This window comes from Typopeltis vanoorti, chromosome 20, assembly GCF_054136105.1.
Source record: "Typopeltis vanoorti isolate ZY-2024b chromosome 20, IOZ_Tvanoo_1.0, whole genome shotgun sequence".
Lineage (NCBI taxonomy): Eukaryota > Metazoa > Arthropoda > Arachnida > Uropygi > Thelyphonidae > Typopeltis > Typopeltis vanoorti.
Window position 1 is genome coordinate 94970645 of NC_143568.1, and position 23103 is coordinate 94993747.

The window sequence follows — 23103 nt, forward strand, 5'->3', positions numbered from 1 at the left end:
GTTGTAGGTGTCCTCCCGCGATGAGTCTTCGGACTCCTTGGAGGTATCAGGAATAATAATAATAATAATAATTGTCTCTATTCATGAGAAAGTAAGACGATAAAAAACGTTTTATTACATAGACCCATACAAAAATTTAGTTAGACGTAGAGGGGAGATGGTTATTCTGATATATTCTGTTATTCTGTATTTCACCACGATCAATTCATCAGGAATATTTCTCCAATGAAGTTATCTTACGAAGCAAATTTCGGTCTTTCAACAATTTTGTCTTACAACACTTAAATTCTCAACACTTAATCTAGATTTCTCCTTTGACTACATACTGTTCATAACAGAAAACATTTTTTCAACATGTGCTGTACTTCTTGTAAGACAAAGAATAAATTCTACAATATTAAAAAGTCTTGACAGGCTAGACGTTTTCCGTTCATTTTAGAAAATATCTGTACCCATCTATCAGATACAGGATTGTTTTCTTTATTCCATAACTTCTTCACAATTATAGATTTTATGAGGGTCCACTGATCGAATACATGAGTTTCTCTGTTTCTGTGTGTGTTACGAGTTCCTTGTTCAGGCTGCACTTCCACTTCCACTGTTGACATATTCTAAGCTGGTTTCATAGAAATTCTCAACTGCCTCAAAAAACTTAGCCTCCTTTATTTCTCCTGAATTTACTAGCATTTTAAGTTGTTTTTTGACATCACTAGTTACAAACATTTCACTTTTTCTGGACTCTAAAATGTTTACAAGATTTTCAATGTTCATGGCTACTTACTGAAATATTATCGTTTTCATTTTAAGGTAATGTGTGTTTGGAATGTAGACACTTGATCTCTTGCAAATGACAACCACAATTTCAAACAGTGATCTTCAAACAATATTCGCAACATAACAGGGAATTTATCTTGAGGAGAAAATAAGAACGAAGCCCATCAAACATGCTTATAATTCTGTCAGTTGATGAACCCAACATGTATTTTTTATTTTCTCTCAATTAATCACTGCAGATATTGATATTTAGTACTGAAAAATGCGACTCCGTGGTTATACAAATTACTGGTATTCATCATATTGATATACGATTATAGGTTATGAATAACAATTTATGATTGACCAATATTAACGTATATTTATAGTTTTTATTAAAAAACGGGACAAAATTGACAATTTTATTAAAACGACGGGACGGTGGGAAAATATGAAAAAAAAAAAAAAAACCGGTACTGTCCTGTTCAAAACGGTACGTATGGTCATCGTATTCATAAAGGGCTGTAGTAAGACCATAAAATGGTGGATTGGACGCAAAAAATTTTATATCAAACTGGATCAAATAGCTTGGAAATATGAAAAACAACTGTGATGGCTTGTGTTCAAATGTTGTCTAGGAGATCTGTTGTTACAATGTAACAACAGATCTAATTGTAACTACATTGTGCTACAGTGGAATAATCCATATCGGTGATTACTAATCAATTGTAGTCTTCAGGTTAGCAGTTAATGTGTTTTTGTATTACCAGTGAATCGATGGGTGGTATGATAAATTGATGGATATAACATTTATCTTCATGTATTGACAGGCTGTATAAAAGCTTACTTTTTGCTGTTGCATACATACCAAAGGAATGTCATTGCTTTCATAGTCTATACTGGATGTGTGTTAATACTTAGGCATAAGATTTCCATGCAACTGGAGGAAAACTGTCTGGACTAGGATACTTATGAGTATCAAGGTTATCGAGGATTTTCTGATGTTCTTTGTTGAATTTTACTAATTCCAAGAACGAATGTGAACCAATCTTTTAACTTGTTTTTGCATGTTGCCTGTATAGCTCTGTGGTATCTATTAAACATCCAAAATACTAGATTGAAAAATGAAAGACTATTACATTTTATAATCTCTTCGCTGCTAGATGAGATTTTGTAAGTCTTCTTTCAGCCAATTCTGAACTTGCTCGATCATTACCACAAGCAATAGGACTATTTTTTTTTTATTGGAAAATTTATGTCTTACTGCAGTAGCACAGAAAAATCGGTCGCTGAAACCACCTGGTTCAGAGAATAATATACCGTTTAGGGTTATAAGTCAGCAGTTGTTTTCTTGCACTTTTCCTGAATTCTTGAAATCGTTGATAATCCCTGAACTCTTCGATGACTAAGGATGGAATACCTATTTCTACCTACTGATTTCCGAAACTCCTTTTGGGGAATAAACGCCATAAGAGAATATGTTTTTATTTTGTATTTTTTCATTCTTCAACAAACAAATAAAATAAAGGAAAGACTATGACCTTTTTAACATCTATCTTCTACACCTCATCATCACGAAAGCATACTAGACGAACTGCTAATTTCCTAATCTAATTGGTATATTTCGTTTTATATACACACATGCAACCATGCATGTTGATATACAACCACCTATCCATCTATTCACACACGCCCCCCCCCCCCCCCCACGTGTGTACAGTCAATTTTGTTGAATAGCGAAAACACCATAAACACAAATTAAATGGTGTTTAAATGATTGAACTTACTTCATGTAGTACTATCATGATAGTACTACATGAAGAACTTGCATCATTACTAACTTCCTATCAACAATTTTCCTCCAGATCAATCTGTTATCTGTCAAATCTCAACCATTATCAGATCTTATATTTCTGTCTTCTAAGGCAATTTTTACTGTATAAATTCACCTACATCTTGGTCTTCCTCTGGATCTTTTTTTCCTGTCAACCTGGCAGAGAACACTTGTTTTATTAATCTTTCCTCTCCCCTTCTGTTTAAGTGACCATACCACCTGAGATTAGCTCTGCTAACACATTTTTCTCTAGTACGATTTTTCCTCTAGAAAAGTCACTTTTCTAACTCAGTTTTATAACCCCGCATTAGATCGTATAATCCACTCTACTGCAGACAATCATACGAGTGTTAGGATTCAGCCTAACAGGCTAAAGGAAGAGATTGCCATCTTTTAGTCTAACATTAGTTAGAGGTGATGGTGGTCCTCATACTCCATTTCGAGAATAAAAGCGTTAGGGATTTTATTATTTAATATCCTTATCATTTTTATTAACTTACAGATCAGATAGTAAAGAAGTAATAGAATACTGTATTCATAGATTTCAGAGAGAGAGAGAGAGAGAGAGAGAGAGAGAGAGAAAGAGAGGGGGGGGGGAGATTGCATAGAATATGGCCCATCTCTGGAAGTGCTATTAAAGTGTGCTGAGCAATGGAATGAGAAATATATATTTGTTTTACTTGGGAAGTTCAATGGATTGCTAGAAAATGTAGAGGGTGTGAATAAATTTTAGGTGAAACATGAAATATTGTACATTAGCCAGTAAGATCTTCTATGATCAGGGGTCGGCAACCGGCGACCCGTATGCTGAATTATTTAAATAATATATTTCATAATATGAATAATAAATTAAAAATAATTCTATACCTATACTTCGTGATATCGCCGTGCAAGTGGCGCGAGCCAACCTTAGGAGTCATCATGAGTGAGGATAACAAATACGACTTGACCCGACGACAACCGAGATTTTGGCACAAGAACGCATTTTCGTTAGAAAACGTCCAAAAATTTTATCAATGCTTACCAAACTGTACTTTGTTTTTACTTGATAATAATTTTTCATTTTCGTTATTGTTTCATATCTCATACTTTAAATATTTCTGTGTTTTTTTAAGATTAATATAATAAAAATTGATAAAATAATTTTTTTTCACTCACTATTTTCGCTTAATTAAACCTTGCGACTCGATTATTAAAAATAAAAGTTGAATGTGGCCAGCGAGTCTGAAAAGGTTGCCGATCGCTGTTCTATGATGATTTTCTATTAATAGTAGTAAAAATAAACTTTTAATTTAAACAACTTCAGGTTTCTTATTTTTTATATTTTTCAAATAAATACAGAATTAAATTTGAAATTTATCTTTAAAAATAAAATGGTGGGGAAACAGTAATCTGGCAATGTAGTTTCGATTATGAATATCATGAAATGTTAGGTGGAGTTTGCAGAGAGTAGTTGTAATGTGTAGATACAAGGGAGAGGTGTAAGGTCGTTTGAGGTGAATAAGTTATATATATATATATATATATATATATATATATATATATATATATATATATGCACTTTTTGAAATTATTGTATTATTAATTTAGTATAGGCATGACTCGCTTTATAAGCAAACTATATATATAATCTGTTAGCCAGTCTTTTCATCAGACTATGAATACTAAGGCCACCGACTAATAATTTGTCGTATTACTTGTCCTCAGTTACAAAATGTAGACGTTATTGCGATAAACTTACAGAATCAATCCAAAACGTGATTACATTTCTGCCTGATAGGATTTCAATGTGAAAAGCTTATGTGTTATGGTATCACTAAAATCATCGGCTAAAAATTCACGAGGTTATTCATTTCGTCACCTCACTTTCCTAAGAAATGCGTTGGAACTTTTAATTTTATGCCTCCTAAAAGGGGAGAGCCTATTTTTCCCGCTGTAATACAATTTCGAAGGTCTACGCGCGCACACAGGCTCTCTCACCACGTTATATATATATATATATATATATCTTCTTCTTATTGTGCTATCTTCTATCGAAGGTCAGCGACCATCTTGGCGAACAAACTGCGCTCTTGTGCTAATCTGGGCAGTTGTGCACTGCTCTTTCCTGTCCACGTCTTGATGTTGTCAAACCATGATATTCTTTTTCTCCCTCTAGTTCCTTTGCCACCAATTCTTCCTATCAAAATAGTTTGTAGAAGTAGGTATATTTGCTGTTTCTCATGATGTGGCCAAGATATGATGTTTTTCGTTTCTTGATTATTTGTACAAGATGTTTAGCTTTGCCAATGGATTTTAAGACATCTTCATTGGTAATTTTTTCTGTCCATATGTAATAAATTTTTTAGCTTGGGGATAACCTTGGTATTTAGGGTCTAGCTACTCACTGAGGAGACCTCAAAAAAGGTCGAAACCGGTCTGGGTAGTGACCCCACCCATAATGCATAGCAGTATACATCTTCTAGTGAGATGTGCTTTACATTATGGGAAAATACTAAGAATAGTGATCAGAGCTTTACCCACCTTTGCAATGAGTTGCCCTGGTGTTGTACCATCATTAGACTTGAACTTTGTTTCAGGTGCAAACTTAACTGTTTACATACTTGGGATTAGGAGTTAAAATGACCAAGTTTATAAATAACTTGGTTATCCTAATATATATATATATTCGGTTTTTTTTTTTTTTTTTTTTTTAATGGGACCATTGAGTATTGCTAGTGGCAAATAATAGACGAATTACGTTATGGCATATGTATTTCGCATAGCCCCAAAACGTTTTTTTTTTTTTTTTATATATGTATATTATTATTAAACGAAAGAAAGATTGACAAGAAAAGATTAAACTGATAACTGGCTGTATGTAGAACTTGGTAATATGTGCAAAACCTAGTGGGTTTTTTATTTTTTAATGTATTGGTTGCAAACCATACGATTCTTGACTATGCAGAAATATATAGGTATGTTGTCCACAAAGATAATCAACAACTTGTGATCTGTTAATTCGAGCGACGCGGTTCAGTTAGCATATCCGCCCTCCACCCAAAAGGCTTTGGGTTTGAATCCCACTGTGGGCATGGATGTTTGTGATTGTCTGTGAAAATACTAGTGGTGGTGGTGGGCAGTAGATGGTATTGGTGTAAATGATGATCGTAGTTAATGGATTGATGGACTGTCATTTTGATGTATGTCTGCTTTGGAGTTAACATGTATTTTCATAAATTTTTGACCACTTTTGAAACTATTAGTTAGACATTGCTAGCTTACATTTCTGTTAAATAATAATGGATTAAAAAAGAAATAATCAATAAATATTGTTTTCTAACTATGTTGCAAAACAATTTCTTTGAAACTTAAGCAGCTTTACTTTCATAATAACTTTGTATGTTAAAATGCATTTCTCTAATTATCATCTGTTCTAACAAACTGTCAGATCAGGTGGATCCTTTTCTTTCTGCCCTCCTATATTCTTTCATGAACACTGATCCAGTTCGTCTTTCTTAAATACTCTCTTATCTGTCTCTGGAACTTTCTATAAGCACCAAAAGCTTACATTTCAGTGGGACCTCACTGTCCCAAAGTAGACCACTTACACTGTTAAAAATGTTTTGGTCCAGTGAAATTCTCCTTGATGTCTTCTGATGTAAACTTCTATCACTAGAAAGGACACTTCCCAAATATTTAAAATTTGTTATACTTCTCTTCAAAGATTGCCTATTGAGTCTAATACATACCATTAACTTGTGCATTTTTTCTTTAACATCATTCTCTTACTCATCTTGCTATTAATATTATTGCACCCTCCATGGAGTCGACATCCTCATTATAGGAGGTTCATTCAACTGACAACATATTTATCATGTAGAATCTTTAAATCCTTAACACTCCTTGCATTAACAACACATTCTGGTAATGTGTTCCATTCACTGACAATTCTCCATGTAAAGAATCTACTCCTCACACCTCCTCTTCACCACATTGTTACATAATTTCCAGGTATGGCCTCTGGTTCTTCCCCTCTCACCTTCTACTCTTTTTATAATCCCCTCTGGATTAATCTGATAACATCCTCCTACTAACTTAAATGTCTCTATCATATCACCTCTTTTCCTCCTATCTGCTAAACTCTGCAATCCACATTTCTTCAACCTCTCTCCATAGCCAGCATTCTAAACTCCTGATATTGTCTTAATCACTCGTCTGTGGATCCTCTCCAATGTCTCCACACCACATCACATCACATCACATTGAAAACCAGGTGACCAGATCTGAGCACAGTAGTCTAAGTGTGATCTGACCAGTGCCTTATACAGTGACACAACCACTTCCTTATCTTTACATGTTAGAGTACTTATCATAGCAGCACTATGATGTTCAGCTTTTGCAACACTAGCAATATGCTCTCTAAACTTCAGTCTACTATCAACTATCACTCCAAAATCTCCGATCTCATCCCCTTCCTGCAGTATGGCACCATCGATATAGTACGCAGTCTTATATTTCTGCACTCCAAAATGCAACACCTTGCACTTGTTGATATTAAAACTACAACCCCACTCTTTTGTCCAAGTAAAAAGTCTATTTAAATCTTCCTGAAGGGAATTAACATCAGTAGTGCTACTTATATAATTCTCCCCAACTTTGCATCATCACAAATAAGTGATGATCTCCAGTCAGTCCATGTGATATATCATTTGCAAACAAGTTAAACAGCAGGGGACCAGGAACAGAACTCTGAAGCACACCACTGGTTACCCTCCTTTTTTGAGACACTGCTCCATCATTCACAACTTGCTGGTATCGTTCAGAGAACCAAACTCTGATCATCTAACCAATATACTATCTATTCCCATCCTCTGCAGCTTGTATCAACTTATCATGTGGTAATCTATCAAACGCTTTTGCAAAGTCTAAGAATATCACTGTATAAGAATATCTCTGTAGCTAAAGAGAGGTATGAATGGCAGTTAGCTAATGAAGCCAAAAAAGAATCCTAAGGAGTTCTTTTGATATGTAGCCAGCAAAAGAAAGAATGATTATGGAAGGATGACAGTGATTGGAGAAAATGGTATAAAGACAGCTGTTGCAGAAGGTGTGGTGGAGATACTTAATGAGCAGTTCATAACGGTCTTTCAGTCTTGTGAATGTGACGTCATGGAGAGATTGAGAGCAGTTGATGAGGAGAAGAGACTGACTGTAAGTGAGCAAGAGGTGTATGGGGAGTTGAGTAAACTAGATGTAAATAAGGCTGTAGGACTTGATGATATTATTATTATTACGTGACACCTCCAGGGAGTCATTTGACTCATCGAGGGAGGGCACCTACTTTCCAACTCTCTGTCTCCACTACTCCAACTATAACGAATGGCAACTACAACCATCATCTACACCAACGCCATCTACCGTCCACTACCATTACAAGTATTTTCACAGACAATCACAAACATCCATGCCCACGGCGGGATTCGAAACCGCAGCCTTTTGGCTGGAGAGCAGATAATCTAACCACTTGGCCAACAAGGCTGGCAAAAAAATCCTTTGTTGGATTTGAACTCGGATCCTTTCACTTAGCAAGTGAGTGCTGCAGACACTACTCTATCGAGGCTCCAATATATCATCACGTATTCTGAAGGAATGTGCCAGGGAGTTGCCGCCAGCCTTGACATATTTTTTTAATATGAGTCTTGCACTGGGTCAAGTTCCTAAGGAGTGGAAGGAGGGCAAGATTGTGCCATTTCATAAAGGAGGTGATAGAAATCAAGCATCAAATTATAGGCTTATCTGTGTGTCAGGTGTTGTAGTTAAGTTGTTGGAGAAGCTTGTGAGAACTAGGATCCAGAATTGGGTTGACAACAATGGTATTATCTTGAATGGACAGCATGGATTTGCTAAAGGGAAGATCATGTTTTAGTAATCTACTTTCTTATTACAATAAGGTGACTGTTTCCTTGGACAGAGGAGAAGGATACACAGTAATATACTTAGATTTTGCAAAGGTTTTTGATAGATTACCGATGATAAGTTGATAGTCAAACTGGAGGGGATGGGATTGGATATTAGATTGGTGCATTGGATTGGAGACTGGCTATCTGATAGGCATCAACAAGTTGTGCATGGGGGAGCGATATCCAGGAAAAGGAAAGTTACTAGTGGTGTGCCTCAGGGATCTGTTTTAGGTCCATTACTGTTTAACTTGTATATTAATGATATTGGCGAAGATTTGGATGGGGATATTCAGTTGTTTACAGATGATGCAAAGTTGGGACGAACCATAAAGAGTAGTGAAGATGTTGTGGCCTTTCAAGAAGACTTGAATAAATTGAGTGATTGGGCACAGAAATGGGGATGCGAGTTCAATGTTGCAAAATGTAAGGTTTTAAAATTTGGAAAACAAAAATGGGATGCAGAATTTTTGCTTGGTGAGAATATATTGTTGGAGATGGAAGAAATAAGCGATCTGGAGGTGATAATGGATAAGGATCTGAAATTTAGGGGACACATAGCCAAAATTGTGAAGACAACACAAAGGTTTCTGGGAATGATGCGGAGGACACTGGCTTGTAGAAGTAGGGAGATTCTTGTTCCATTGTATAAGGCTTTGATTAGGCCACACATGGACTATTGTTCCCAGATTTGGTTACCTGGTTTTCAGAAGGATGAAGAGATGTTGGAGAGGGTCCAGAGGCAACTGACTAAGGTGGTTTCTAACCTCTGGAATGTCGAGTATGAGGAAAGATTGAGAAGATGCAACTTGCAGAGTCTGGTGGACAGGAGGAGGAGGGGGGATATGATAGAGACCTACAAGTTATTAAGGGATTGTTATAGGATCAACTGGAGAGGTTCTACAGAAAGTAGGAGATCAGGGGAGAAACAGAGGTCATCCTTGGAAGCTGTATAAGGAGGGTGTGAGTAGGGGAGCAGCAGGTTTTTTTCATGCAGAGTTGTGAATGATTGGAATGCCTTACCTGAGAGTGCGGTGTCTACAGAGATTTGAGTGTGTTTAAAACACGGTATGATGAGCTGTGTATTTGATAAAAGGACTTCCTAGATGAGTCTTTGACTCCATGGGGTCTTGGGTGGTAGTAATAATGATTCTCCCTTATCTAACACACTTGTTACCCAATCATAAAATGCAAGTAAATTGCTAAAACAGGACCTATCCTTTTCAAATCTATGCTGAACATAATAAATAATGCTATGTCCATCAATACAATTCCTGTATTTTATTCCTAACCAATCTGTCCAACACTTTGACTACAACTGTAGTTATACAGACTGGTCTATAATTGGAAACTTCTGTCCTAGAATCATGCTTGTGGAGTGGTACTATTTTGACTTCTTTTCACTCCTTAGGAACCCTACCCACTGCAAGACTTTCATTAAATATCCAACTCAAGGGCATAGCCAACTGTGGTGCAAATTCCTTAAGAATACTTGGTGATATGTTATCCATTCCCACAGTCTTATTCACATCTAAACCAAACAACATCTGATACACATCTGTTTCTTTCACTTCCAATTCTCCTAATACTTGCCTCTCTTGTATATATTGCACTGGATTACTTATACCAGTATGATATATGCTGATAAAGTACTCATTCGATAATTCCACTATATCCTTTGCAACTGTTAATCTGCCATAATTATTCCTGCTGTTGCTTGCCATGTAGTGGAAAAATATATAACCCAGAATTCTGTATTACACTGCTCCACTTGTCCAGTTTTTTCTTCTGAATGTGTCCAAATCACATTTGCAAACAGCTGTTTCTCTTTTCTTATCATTAAGTTTATCTAGGACTACTATTCATCATAATGAGCAGCAGTTGAGATGAGATGCTTCTTTGTCACAATCAATTAAGTGTGAACCACTTCAAATTACTAAGTATAGTCTTCACAAAACTTGTACATTTAACGTGTATATTTTGTATCAGAAAAAATGCTAAACTGGATTTTAAATCCAGTTTAAGTGTCCTTTTTTAAAGCTAAACTGCCCTTCTCTTAGCCCTTTCTCTGCTTTTATCCTTTATCCTTGTTGCTCTTACCTTTCATAGATCTTTGCACACTGATAGTGTTATTCCTCTTATAGTTATTACGCTCCTTTCTTGAACCTTGTTTATATATTGGAACAATAATCCCCTTGATCATCATCAGGTATCACCTTTTTCCAGATCACTCTAAAGATTTACAGCAATTTCAATCCTGAATGATCAGAAGCTGATCATTTAAACAGGCAAATCACCTCTCCCAGGATATTTTCCATTCTTCATTCTTCTTTAATGCTTCTTCAACCTCTGCCAAACCTATTTCTCCATTCTCTCCTGCCAGTCACCATATTCATTCCAGTTGATTTCATTATGGCTTTCATCTGCATTTAATACATCAGTAATGTTGTTACATCATCTTAATCTCTCTTCTGCTAGTCACAGGATTTTTATCTTCATTTATTAAAAAAAAAACCTTTCTCATTGCTTCTTGCATTTCTTCATTAATCCATGTAAGAATTTTTTATTCCCATTAAAATCTTCTTCCAACTTCATCATCATCAAATTCCTGACATGTACCTTCCAGGGGTGTACAGGATATGATAGTACTACAAGAAAAATTTACATCATTACTAACTTCCTATCTATAATTTTCCTCCAAATCAGTCTGTTACTTGTCAAGACTCCAACATTATCAGATCTTATATTTCTATTGTCTAAGGCACTTTGTGTAAATTCAACCCAGCTTTTCATCTTTCATGAGAGTGCTGTCCTAAATATGGCCTGAAAATTCTAAACACTTTTTAAAAGATACCAAACCGATTCATGACTATGCACTTACCGGTTTGTTATTTACTAATTTATTTTCTGCTCTCTGCCTTTGCTTCCAGGACCCATTGTGGAAGATCACTTTGTACATCATTGCATGATCAACTGTCTATCCTGCATCATTTATTACAACAAATTACACTGTATTCTTATCTTGCATTTGTCCTCTGGTTGGTTTAAATGTTTTTTGGGTTTCTGGGAAAAACAAACCATTCTATGTGCATATGAAACTGGCTTACCTCAGCTAACTAACCTTCATTTGAAAAAACATGTATAAAGACTTGTCACATTGTAATGAGAATCAAACCATGTCAAAGAATGGTTGTCCTGTTGTCACATTTGAAAACAGCTGTTTCTCTTTTCTTATCATTAAGTGTATCTAGAACTACTATTCATCATAATGAGCAACAGTTGAGATGAGATGCTTCTTTGTCACAATCAGTTAAGTGTGAACCACTTCAAATTACCAAATATAGTCTTCACAAAACTTGTACATTTAATGTGTATATTTTTTATTTCATTCAGCTACACAACAGAAGAGAGATAAATTAACCACTAATAAGTGGTTAATTTATCAAAGGTTATTTTGTACTCTGAAAACCACTTGGCACTTATTCTTGTTCATAATAAGAATGCCTAGGGTGATCTTCCTAATTTCTCATTTCCTTGATTGGATTATTATTTCTGCCCTTCTAATTTAAACATTGCATTAAAGCTTCATTGAAATAATTCTTATAGGTTTGAAAACAGTTATTTTACTTAAATTCTTATTCTACAGGATGATCAGAATTAAAGCATCTCTGTTTCAAGACCTCGTGGCATGCCACCCATCATCCAAATACTGAAACTTTGCAGGAATATATTATGCATCATGTGGAAGCAATATCTGAGAGAAAAAAAAAAGAAGTAATTCCAAACTTCACCACCAGGGGCACTGTATGATGTATCGAATGTAGATGTAAGTTTTCTGTGTGTGTAAGAAGGAGAAAAGTGACACAAGCATCAATAACACATTTTTATTCACTCCCATTCAAAGATTACACTGTTCAGTGTGCTGCCCTTCCCAGTATGCCACAAACTGCATCTTTTGCGCAGTTCTATGGCAGAACGCAGCTGGTTAGGACTGATGTTGCACATGTCTGTGTTATGCTGTATTCTGCACTAGCACGTTATCAGGATGATTCCAATAAACCCTGTCTAGTAGAAATCCCCTGAACCAGAAGTCACAGGGTCAGAACAGGTGAACGAGGCAAACATGCAGTGGGAAACACATGGCTGATCACTCTGGATTCTGCGAAATATTCTCGAAGAACGTCCTGAAAGATCAACCAATATGTGGAGGTGTCCCGTCCTACATGAAAATGACTGAATCCATGCACAGGTGCTGCTGTAGCTGTTGTACAACAAAATTGTTTATCATATCGCAATATCTCTTGGCAATAACTGAGCAGGTCACAGGATCCGACTGGCAAATGTCCTCAAAGAAGAATGTTCCAATGATAAACGAAGCTGTAAACCTGCACCTGACTTTGGGTGAATGCAAAGCAATTCGTTGGATTGCATGTGGGGTTTTGCGTAGCCCGTACCCCGTAATTATGGGTGTTCACAACTCTATTCAGGTGAAAGTGAGCTTCATCTTCCCACAAAAACATCCACAGCCACACAAAGTCTAATTCCACTCCAGCAAGGAATGTTAAAGCGAATGTCAGTCAACTTTCAAAGTTCTGTGAATGCAACTCCTGTGTCAGGCTTATCTTGAATGAGTAGAAATGCAGAATCTTCCATAGAAATTTTCAGACAGTAATGTAAGGTACATCCATAGGTCTACAGCATGTGTACTGCAGGAACCAATGTAGTCATTCATAGCCTTCTCCACAATGGCAGTAACAACTTCATTAACTTGTTATAAACTGATTGGTTTGTGATCTCTGCCTAACTCCCAATGATTCCATTTCTACAGCTTCATGCGCAAAGCACATTGGGCCAAGGATAATACCACCATTGTGGATGGTATTAACAACTAGAATGAAGGAAAAATCCTGTGTCCGTCTTTTTAAACCCTCCTGGCACCTGCCGAGTTGTGTGATATGCAAATTCCATGCATTTGATGTTTACAATGCCCTAGGTGGTAATTTTGGATTTTTTTTTTTTTCTTTTTTTCAGATATCACTTCCATATGATGCAACAATGTATTCCTGCAAAGTTTCACAGCATTTGGATCAATCACTGGGTGGTGCTGCACAAGGCCTTAAAAAAGAGATACACCCAATCCTGTTTTTACACTGTATATATGTTCCAAAGAGTATTGTATAAAAAAGCATCCAGTATGTACTGTATATAGAAAAATGTTAGATAGCCTCCACAACTTCAAAGAAACTTCAAAAATAAGTAGTCTTGGTAAAAGAAAGAAAATTTACATATTTTATTTAAAAAACAAATTTTTTCATCCATCCATCATAGTGTTTTCATCTTTTTGAATTTCTTGGATCGTAGCTTCATTCAAATTAAAACTTTTGCCAGCAGATGTAGGACCTTCATGTTTTGCAAGCCAGTCCAAGATTTCTATTTTTGATTCTAAAGAAGTTGTTTTGTTCTCGCTTATTTTCAGTTGTTTTATCCGTCATTTCTGTCAAGTCAGAAAATATTTTCAATTAGTTAAATAAATCATGTTATAAAAGTTGTAACCTATACCTTAATATAAAAAAAACCCTTTATTTTTTCGATTTAACTGTAATAATGCTAGAAATCAATTAACGCAACTCAGAAAACTTGGAAATTTCTTATAAAATTTCATTTTTGAATTTAGATGAACATCATGAAAATATGTATTATGGACACAATATGAAAATAACATATTAAAAAATAATAAATTAAAAATAATAAATTTTGTTAAAATAATAAACTTAAATTTGAAAAAAAAAAAAAAAACTTCATATATACTTAACAGGATTACTTTGTCAAACATGTTATTTCAAAACTGTGTAGAAACTGGATCAGGTGTACTTTAATTTTGATCATCCTGTATATCTAGACTGCAGCTCCGCAAAGTGTGCCTTAACATGTAACTGATTTTCGTTGCAATCTCCAACTTCCTTTCCTGTTTTTGTCGCTTGTAATAGTTACAAATAAATAAGTTCACTGGAAATTGATTTTCAAAGGGGCAAAAAAATCAAATCTTGCATTTTCTGCAAAAGGCAATTATACTTTTTTTTTTTTTCAATTCCCATCTACAAAAAGTTCTGAATCTATAATATATTTAGTGCCATCAGTAAGCTAAGAGTTAGATAATTCAGAATTCATATTCTAGTAACAAAAGTGTTTTTTGTTTACAAGCTACTTCATCTCCCAATAAGCAAATGAAGTAAAGAAAATTACTTCTAAAAACTCGCAAAACATTCGTGCTACAGTAGAATTTGATGAATAATCTCTATGCCAGTGCTTTGATTGGAACTTTCATCTAAAGGATTAAACCAAATATATAATTTCTTGGTATCTTTAATTTATAGTATAACCAATTGGAAACACTTCCAGCAACTATCTCTAATCCAGAGTATTTTAATAATAGGGTGTGACACTTTTTGGCAACTCGTATATGAAAATATGACTTTTGCATTACTTCAATAGTAGTATCACCAACCACCACATCAAGGACTTGTGTGCAAAGGTATCAAAAGCCATCGCCCAGCTCTATCCCCTAATAAACAGAAACAGTAAATTACACACCAGAATCAAACTGCTCCTCTACAAACTGATGATTCGTCCTATAATCACATAAGCTTTGCCAGCATGGAGCTATACCGCTGATACTAATATCCTCAAACTGCAGTGAGTGCAAAACAAGTGCCTTCATATGATTTTGAACGCCCCATGGTTTGTCAGAGATGTTAGACTTCATCGGGACACAGACATCCCCTATATATACTCTTTCCTTCAGTCTCTTGCAGCAAAGTATTTCCTAAAACATCTACACATCCTAATCCACTAGTGCAACAAGCTGCTGACTATGATGAAACGGATCTGTACAAACACAAAAGACCTAAAGCCATCCTGATTTCAAGAAATGATCTATAATCCACTTGCCCTCTCAGGGCAAGCATATTGCTCATAAACTTTTTTCCTTCACTGTATCCATTCAGACAGCAGGGAATATGAAAAGCATCTTGCTTCACCCTTGGAGTCAGTAAAGTTGAAGTGGTATCACAAGACCTCTGGGTCTGGTTCCCACTGACGAGACCTCAATAAAGGTCAACTGGTCTGGGTGACCCTTCCCATAATACATAGCATTATACATAACATTTAGGATATGTGCTTTGCTTTATGGGATACTAAGGCAAGTGATGTGAAGTCATTAGCTTCTATATATGAGTTACCCTGTTTTGATTATATTTCAGGCACAAATTTTGTTTGCTTACACTTGGATAAAGCATTAAACCAAGTATATATTATTATTATCCAGGCCTCCATGGAGTCAAAAGACCTATCGTGGGAGGTCGTTTTTAGGAAACACAAAGTTTATCATACCACTCCTTGAACCCATTGACCTTTCCCGCTCCAACCACTCTCTCAGGCAATGCATTCCAAGGTTCTAACATCCTCCATGCAAAGAAACCACTCCTCACCCTCTTGCGCACAGCCTCATTTCGTAACTTCCAGGGATGGCCCCTTGTCATCGCTCCTTCTCGCCGTTCCACCAAGTGAAAGAACTCTCCAATGTCTACCCTGTAACTGCCTCTCAACAGTTTAAAAGTCTCGATCGTATACCTCTCCTTCTATCCACCAAACTGCAGTCCACATTCCCTCAGTCGATCCTCATAACTGATATTATGCAATCCTGAAACAATCTTTGTTATCTCCCTCTGTACCCTTTTCGCAGTCAATTTATCCCCTTCAAATCATGGGGACCAAATCTGAGAACAATAGTCTAAGTGTGGTCCGATCAGGGTCTTATACAATGGAATGATAACTCTTTTATTTCTGCAGGTCAGTGTCCTTCTCAATATTGCAGCAATCCTCTTAGTTATCCTCACCACCTTTGCAATATGCTCCCTGAATTTCAGTTTTCTATCAATCATCACCCCTAGATCTCTTGGCTCCCCTACCTCCTCCTGTACAGCTCCTCCAATCGAGTATGCATCCTCCCATCGACGGATCCCAAACCTCAAGACTTTGCATTTTGCTGCATTGAACTGAAACTCCATTCATTTGCCCATCTGTCTAGTTTATTCAAATCCTCTTGCAGGGCTGCCACATCTGCACTATTACTGATAACTCTTCCCAGCTTCACGTCATCTGCAAACAACTGAATATTCCCTTGCAATCCATTGACAATATCATTGATATTAAGGTTGAACAATACAGGTCCTATTGTCATACCCTTGACCTCGCATGTCTTCAATGGGAATGTTCCATTTTTCCAGTTGTTCCATTATTGTTGCACATAAACCACGTCCTGTGGAATCTGATATATCTGCAAAACCAAAAACGTTTTCCCTGATCTTGACAATTCAATTGTCACAGGAAACAAAGCGAATAGTAATAATGGTCATTTGTTCTGTTTTACTTGCATCAGTTGTGCAGTCTAAAATTATGGAATAATATTTAGAGTTTCGAATTGATAATAAAATTGTATCCCTGATTGCGTTACTTAAAGTTTCCAATATTTCATTTTGACTGTCTTTACTCAAATAGCGTACTCTATTGTTTCACTGTAGGACCCTTTCAACATGATTTTCCATAACGAGATCAAACTTCGCAAACAGTTCGACTAATTTCTGCTAAAAGCTAAATTTTGGCTTCCATGGAATTTTATAATTTCAATCAAGCATTCTAAAACACTCGTCCAATGTTTCTTTTCCATTTCATACATGCTTTGAGTCTGGCAATCTATAGTAGTTTTGTTTTTTTTTAAATTTTATCAAGTTCCTTCCATTTTAAGAAATTTTTCATGTAAGTTAAACTAGTCTTATGTCTATGCAAAGTTGCTTGCATTTCTCCAATCGTTATAACCTTCTACAAGACTACTTGATTCAGTAGGTGCGAAAAGTTTGCAACAAAAGCAAAAAACAGAATTTAAAGTTTCAAAATAAATGAGCCATGTTCTTGGCACGAGCTCCCCGCTTTTAATTTTTCTATTATAATATGTGTCGCCAAATTTACGACCATATGTATCTCTGGGATATGTTATATTTTTCTTTTGAACAGGCCCCATTTCAATTAAAACAACTCATAATTTTTCATCAATATTTCCCCATTCACCTGGATCTTTTAAATTTACAGAGACTAACAATGTGTTAGTTTCGCGATCAACTACAACTAAATCTTCTCCTAACTGTTTTTCACCTAAATCATGCATCTTGTTATCTTGTTCAATAGTTGCTATAGTATTTTCATGAAAACTGGATGATGTGCACGGTCCTTCAACTCTGATTTCTGATGTATCGAGTTGGTTACAATCTGCATCAGAATATTTTAATATTTTAACAAATTTATTAACAGCCCCAGTTTGTTTCTTAATATCTGCTTCTTTCGCATCACGATGCTTATGATTTTGTGCACCAGACAACTTTTTTTTTAATTTTTGATTCCATTTCTATTTTATACCCACAAGAAATTATTACACAACACGACACAGAGACGAAATAATAGTCCGCACTCCGCTACTGTCAGTAGCCTACTGAAATGCGTACCATATGACTGGTTAACTAGCAACAAATGTTTTGTACAAAAATTCGTTTCTGTGCATAAAAACCATTCACCGTTTCACTTTAGATAGACTGCAGTAGACACAACATTTTACAGGCAAGCATTTGCTGCAAAATTGTAAACAGCCGGCTAATCAAAAAGACGGCAATATACAATTTTTTAAAATTTTTATTAGGTGTATCTGGCCTTATTTATTTTAATATTGATCATTCTAAGAATTTTTTGTTTTTATGATAAAAATTTTGTTTCTTAAAAATGAACTTATGAACCATGCCCCGGCGGCGGTGCCCCCTTCATAGCAGCGCCCTCATGCACAGCATGCTCTGCATGCCCGTTTCCGCTGGCCCTGTGTATATAGAAGGCATCTTTACAGTGTGGCCTCATAACAGAGATTCCTTACCTTCCTTTTTAGCCAGAATCAATTCCTTACATCCTTGTATTAAGTTTACCATGGAGATTGAAAAAGACAGCAAGTTATCCTTTTTAGACATCCTTCTCATCCGTTCACCTTCAGGTATTCTAACAACAAACAGTTTACAGAAAACCCACTTTCACTGGATGTTATATTCTCAAACAATCTGCTCATCATCCTTATCAAAAAACAGGAATCATAAAATGTTTAATCCGATGAGCTAGAACTAATTGTTCAATTCCTCATGAATTACAGAAAGAACTTTCAACTATCAAACATCACATGAAATTAAATGGCTTCTCTGAAAAAAGTACACAACATCTGTTCGATTCCTACAATCCAATCCAGAACAACAAAGAATCAATACATCGAGTTCCAATTCCATATATTTCCAGGATTTCAGAACCAATTTCAAGAATTCTGAAGAAATATGATTTAACAGCCACTTATATACCTATTAACAAAATATCCACCTATTTCTCCTCTTCTAAAGATAAATGCTCAACTGTGTCTCTGCCTAGTGTGTATCAAGTTCCTTGTAACTGCAATCCGTCCAACTTTGGGCAAACAGGATGCTCTATAGAAAAAAGAATTCCAGAATATCAATCATACATTCTGCACAACAAATCCGATAAGTCTGGATTGGCTCAGCATGGGATAGAGACAACCCACAACATCCTCTGGTCCAAGACTAGGGTTTATATATTTTTGAAAAAAAAATACGGGACGCTTTTGGTTTGAATAAACCAACAAATCTTTTTTGCTTTTCTTACAAACATCAGCAAAGGGAAAAGAATTTAATTAATTATAGCAATCTTAAAATTGAACTTTAAACAATACTAAATCATTGATCTTTGCTTGTGATGTACTTCTCAGATGACTGTATTTTCTCAAGTAAAGAATGATTATGTTTTACCAAGTTATGAAATTCTACACAGTCCTTATTGAAAAACACTTTAACAATGAGCATAGCTTTCATGGTTTCTACACATAACCTATTATTTTCATTTGTCCATAAGGAGTTTATCCGGGAAAACAGTCTTTCAATACTAGCATTTGTGCCAGGAATGCAGCAGAAGAACTCAACAATCTTCTTCAAATTTATTAATTCATTTACTCCCACACTGTTGAATAATTCATACCAAATTTCTCCTGTAGATTTTGCTTTAATTTCTTCTTTCTTCTCTGTAATTGCCTTTTTCAAGATCATCACCTCATAACAGTTCAGTTTCATTGATTTTTGTGTTTGGGAAGACCTCTTCAATAGTTATTACACTTTTCTGCACACTTTTCCAACTGAGACTGGCTTCTGGATTCTTCAATAAAATCCAAGACAAACTTTCAAAAGTAAGAGTGTCAGAAGACCATTCTTAGATGTATTCTACATAGGTGTTATAAAATTCATTTTTATAATTACCATAATTCTAAGTGATGAGTCCATCTTCAATTAATGCCTTCAGTAAGGACTATTCTTTCCTTGTTTCAAAATCATTATCTCGTCTCTGCTGAAGTTTCTCTAAGAAGCTTTCAATAATGGATTTTGTTTCAGCAAGAGTAACTTTCTCACCTTCAATTGCACAAATTGTTTCATGAAACATTTCAGATCGTCATTCTAGAAATGTGGCTATTAGCTCTGAAACTGGATTACTAAAGAAATTTTTTAGAAACAATGGTGGTTTATCAAGTGAAAGAACATATGATTTGAGAACTTCGTACATCTCATTCATCCTTTTGAGAGCAGGGTACAGAGACAACCATCATGTTTTTGAGTGCCCTAACACTATCTTGTACTCCATATTTAAAAAGTCACAAAAACCTTTGAGTGTATGCACTCTAACAGTATAGATATAAAAATGCTGATATAATTTTTCAATGACAGCTTGAAAGTGTTGTGTCCCATTTTACGATTTTTATTCTATCTAGTAAGTTTTATAATTTCCTCTTATCTATGTTCTTCTATTACCTACGCACGAGATATCACCAAAAATTTTATTCATACTTAAATTATTTCTCCCCTTAGTACCCCTAATATTTGTATTTATACTGTGCCTTTTGGGATATTTAGTTTAAGATATTATGTTCAAAAACAAGGAGAAAGAACTCAAATATGCCTGAAAGTGTAACTATGTTGCAGTCGTGACACTTTATCTTGTCTCTTAACATTAATTTCCCGCGTGATTAGGTTCGTAATTTTTCAAGTGGTGCATTGGACAACAATTTCAGACAACTCTTTTATCATTAAACAAAGGTTTATTAAATTCCTTAACATGGTACAATTCAATTTTTATGATTACTCAATTTAATGCTAAACTAAATACCTACAAACTACCATTAGCTTATTACAAGTAATTAGGCTGTGATCCTATAATGAGTATTACGATCATGCCGCCATGACAATTCAACACATAAATTCACTTGACATGGACAAATAAGATTAATTCACACTATTTAACTATTCAAACTTAAGTTGATTAACTAAACCTTTTTCTGCACTAACACACAACTATGACATTTTTAACTTTCCAATACATTACAATAGACATGCAAAATTCTCAGGACACTTAATTTTTCACATAACATTAACACTAGCCAGCTTACTTTTAATATATTCTGTCAGATACTAAAGTCCTAGTATAAATTTTCCTTGGTCACCTCAACAGTTCCGTATTAGAATTATGATACTTATCACAGACAAATTTTAGTTAACATTAGATATATTTTACAGTACCTTTCTTTCTTGGGATCTTCATATGGACCTTCTTCTGATTGAACTATCTTGATATAACCTCACCAATAATCTGCTTCTCCTACGTTCCTTTTGGAATTGAATTAGGCTTACGCTGGCTTATCTTTTTGTAACTCCGAACATACTTTGGATCATCTATATATCGGCTGTGCAACTCGCCACGTGGACGTCGATTTCTTTACTTCTTTCCCCTTCTCGTAGTTGTCACTGAAGTCGAAACACAAAGAATATGCTTTCTTTTCCTCGACTATATGGCATTCTTCGCTTCTCACATAGGAAATACAGAAATTCCACTCACTTTCGTTTCCATGTTGTGACGTGGAGATATAACTCCAATCTCACCACTCTGGAAAACACCGTGAAATCCCTACGAAAGAGCTCGCAAAGGACTCCCTTGGAACAGGATCAAAACCAAAACCAAAAAAGCCTCGTTGGGGGGGGGGGGTTTCCAACCCTTTTATACCTGTTCTCCTAACAGCACTTTTTCTAACTTCTTTTCTCTGCCCCCCTACTTGTTTTTACTTCACCGACCAATTAGGGTGGCGTTTTTCTGCCAAACGTCATTTGATCGGCGGGCCCGTAACGATTTCTCAATCTGGGAATTGACCTTAAGTGATTTTCTGTTGTTTTTCTTGTTAGCCTCTAATTTAATCCCCTTTCCAAAATTTTTCTATGAACTTACTTAATAACTTAATCTCTAGCCTCTCACATACCATCTCTTGTGACTAATCCTTTTCTGTCTTATTTAGTTAAATTTTCTCTTTTAAATCATATCACAATATTAATATATTCTTTCTTTTGTTAGTTAGTTTAACAAAAACTTTTATATATATATTTTTTTTTATATATTATTGGATGCAAGAATCTTTTTTTTTCTTTTAATTATTTTAACTATTATCTTTTATGCAGGGTTTTTAATTTATTTTATTTATTCTTCATGTTACACCATGATAGCTGAGAATTCTATATTCTGAAGATATCAGGTGTAACAAAAGTCCATGGGCAATGTATCAGCTGCACATCGTATAGCATTATTAATGATATGGGATGAACAACCAACTCCTATCAATGTACGATTCAATTTTGATTTCAATTTATAAAAAACATTGTTCTTTCCTCTTCTGGAACTTCCACCAAAATTTGTATTAGTATTATCTGCTGACACGGCAACAACTTTCTTTTCAATATTCCACTTTGTCACTAGTTACCATACATATTCTGTAAGTTGGTTTGCAGTTTCACACGGTAAATCTAAAAACTCTAGAACCATAGTTTTGATGGCCTCTTCTGGTCTGAAGTATCGAACTAGAACCGGAACTATTTTCAAAGCACCGTGGTTAGAATTGTCTATCATTATTGACACATAATTAGCTTTCTCAAGTTTGTTTCTGAAAACAGCCATTGCATAAGGTGCTAATATACTCGCAATTATAGCTCGAGTCTTCTTTGACCGCAAGTGAACTTTTTGTCATATAGTTTCCGGATTATTTTCGATGTGCAGTCCATCGAACTGAAGCCCTGGTTGTGCATGCATACATGATATGCAAATGTAGCATCATCAGCTGCAAAATTTCTTTCCATTTCACCCATTGTTTTTTTTAGAAAAATAATCTGACACTTTACTACTTACACTTGCATTTTCTGCTAATTTGTGTTTCTTCGTAGCGATGTGCTGCATGATGTCTGACCGACCGCCGTGTTATATGCTGAATATTGAAATTACATTGTGTACATTTCACTTTCTCGTCGACTTTGCCATCACAATTACATGGTATAATAAAAGGGTATTCAGTCCTTAGCTTTTCTGTGAGAACACACTTTCTCTTCGGCATTTTAAAGGCATATAAAA

The 23103-nt window shown here is 35.4% G+C and overlaps 1 protein-coding gene across 1 annotated transcript in view; it reads left to right on the plus strand.

The window, feature by feature from the left end:
* The first annotated feature begins 3964 nt into the window (after positions 1-3964).
* The window catches only part of LOC150095678 (sorting and assembly machinery component 50 homolog B), a 40735-nt gene continuing 21596 nt past the window's right edge, over positions 3965-23103 (plus strand). The window contains exon 1 of the mRNA XM_090410145.1: positions 3965-4083. The gene's annotated coding sequence lies outside the window, so the exon portion shown is untranslated. The remainder of the gene's footprint in view (positions 4084-23103) is intronic.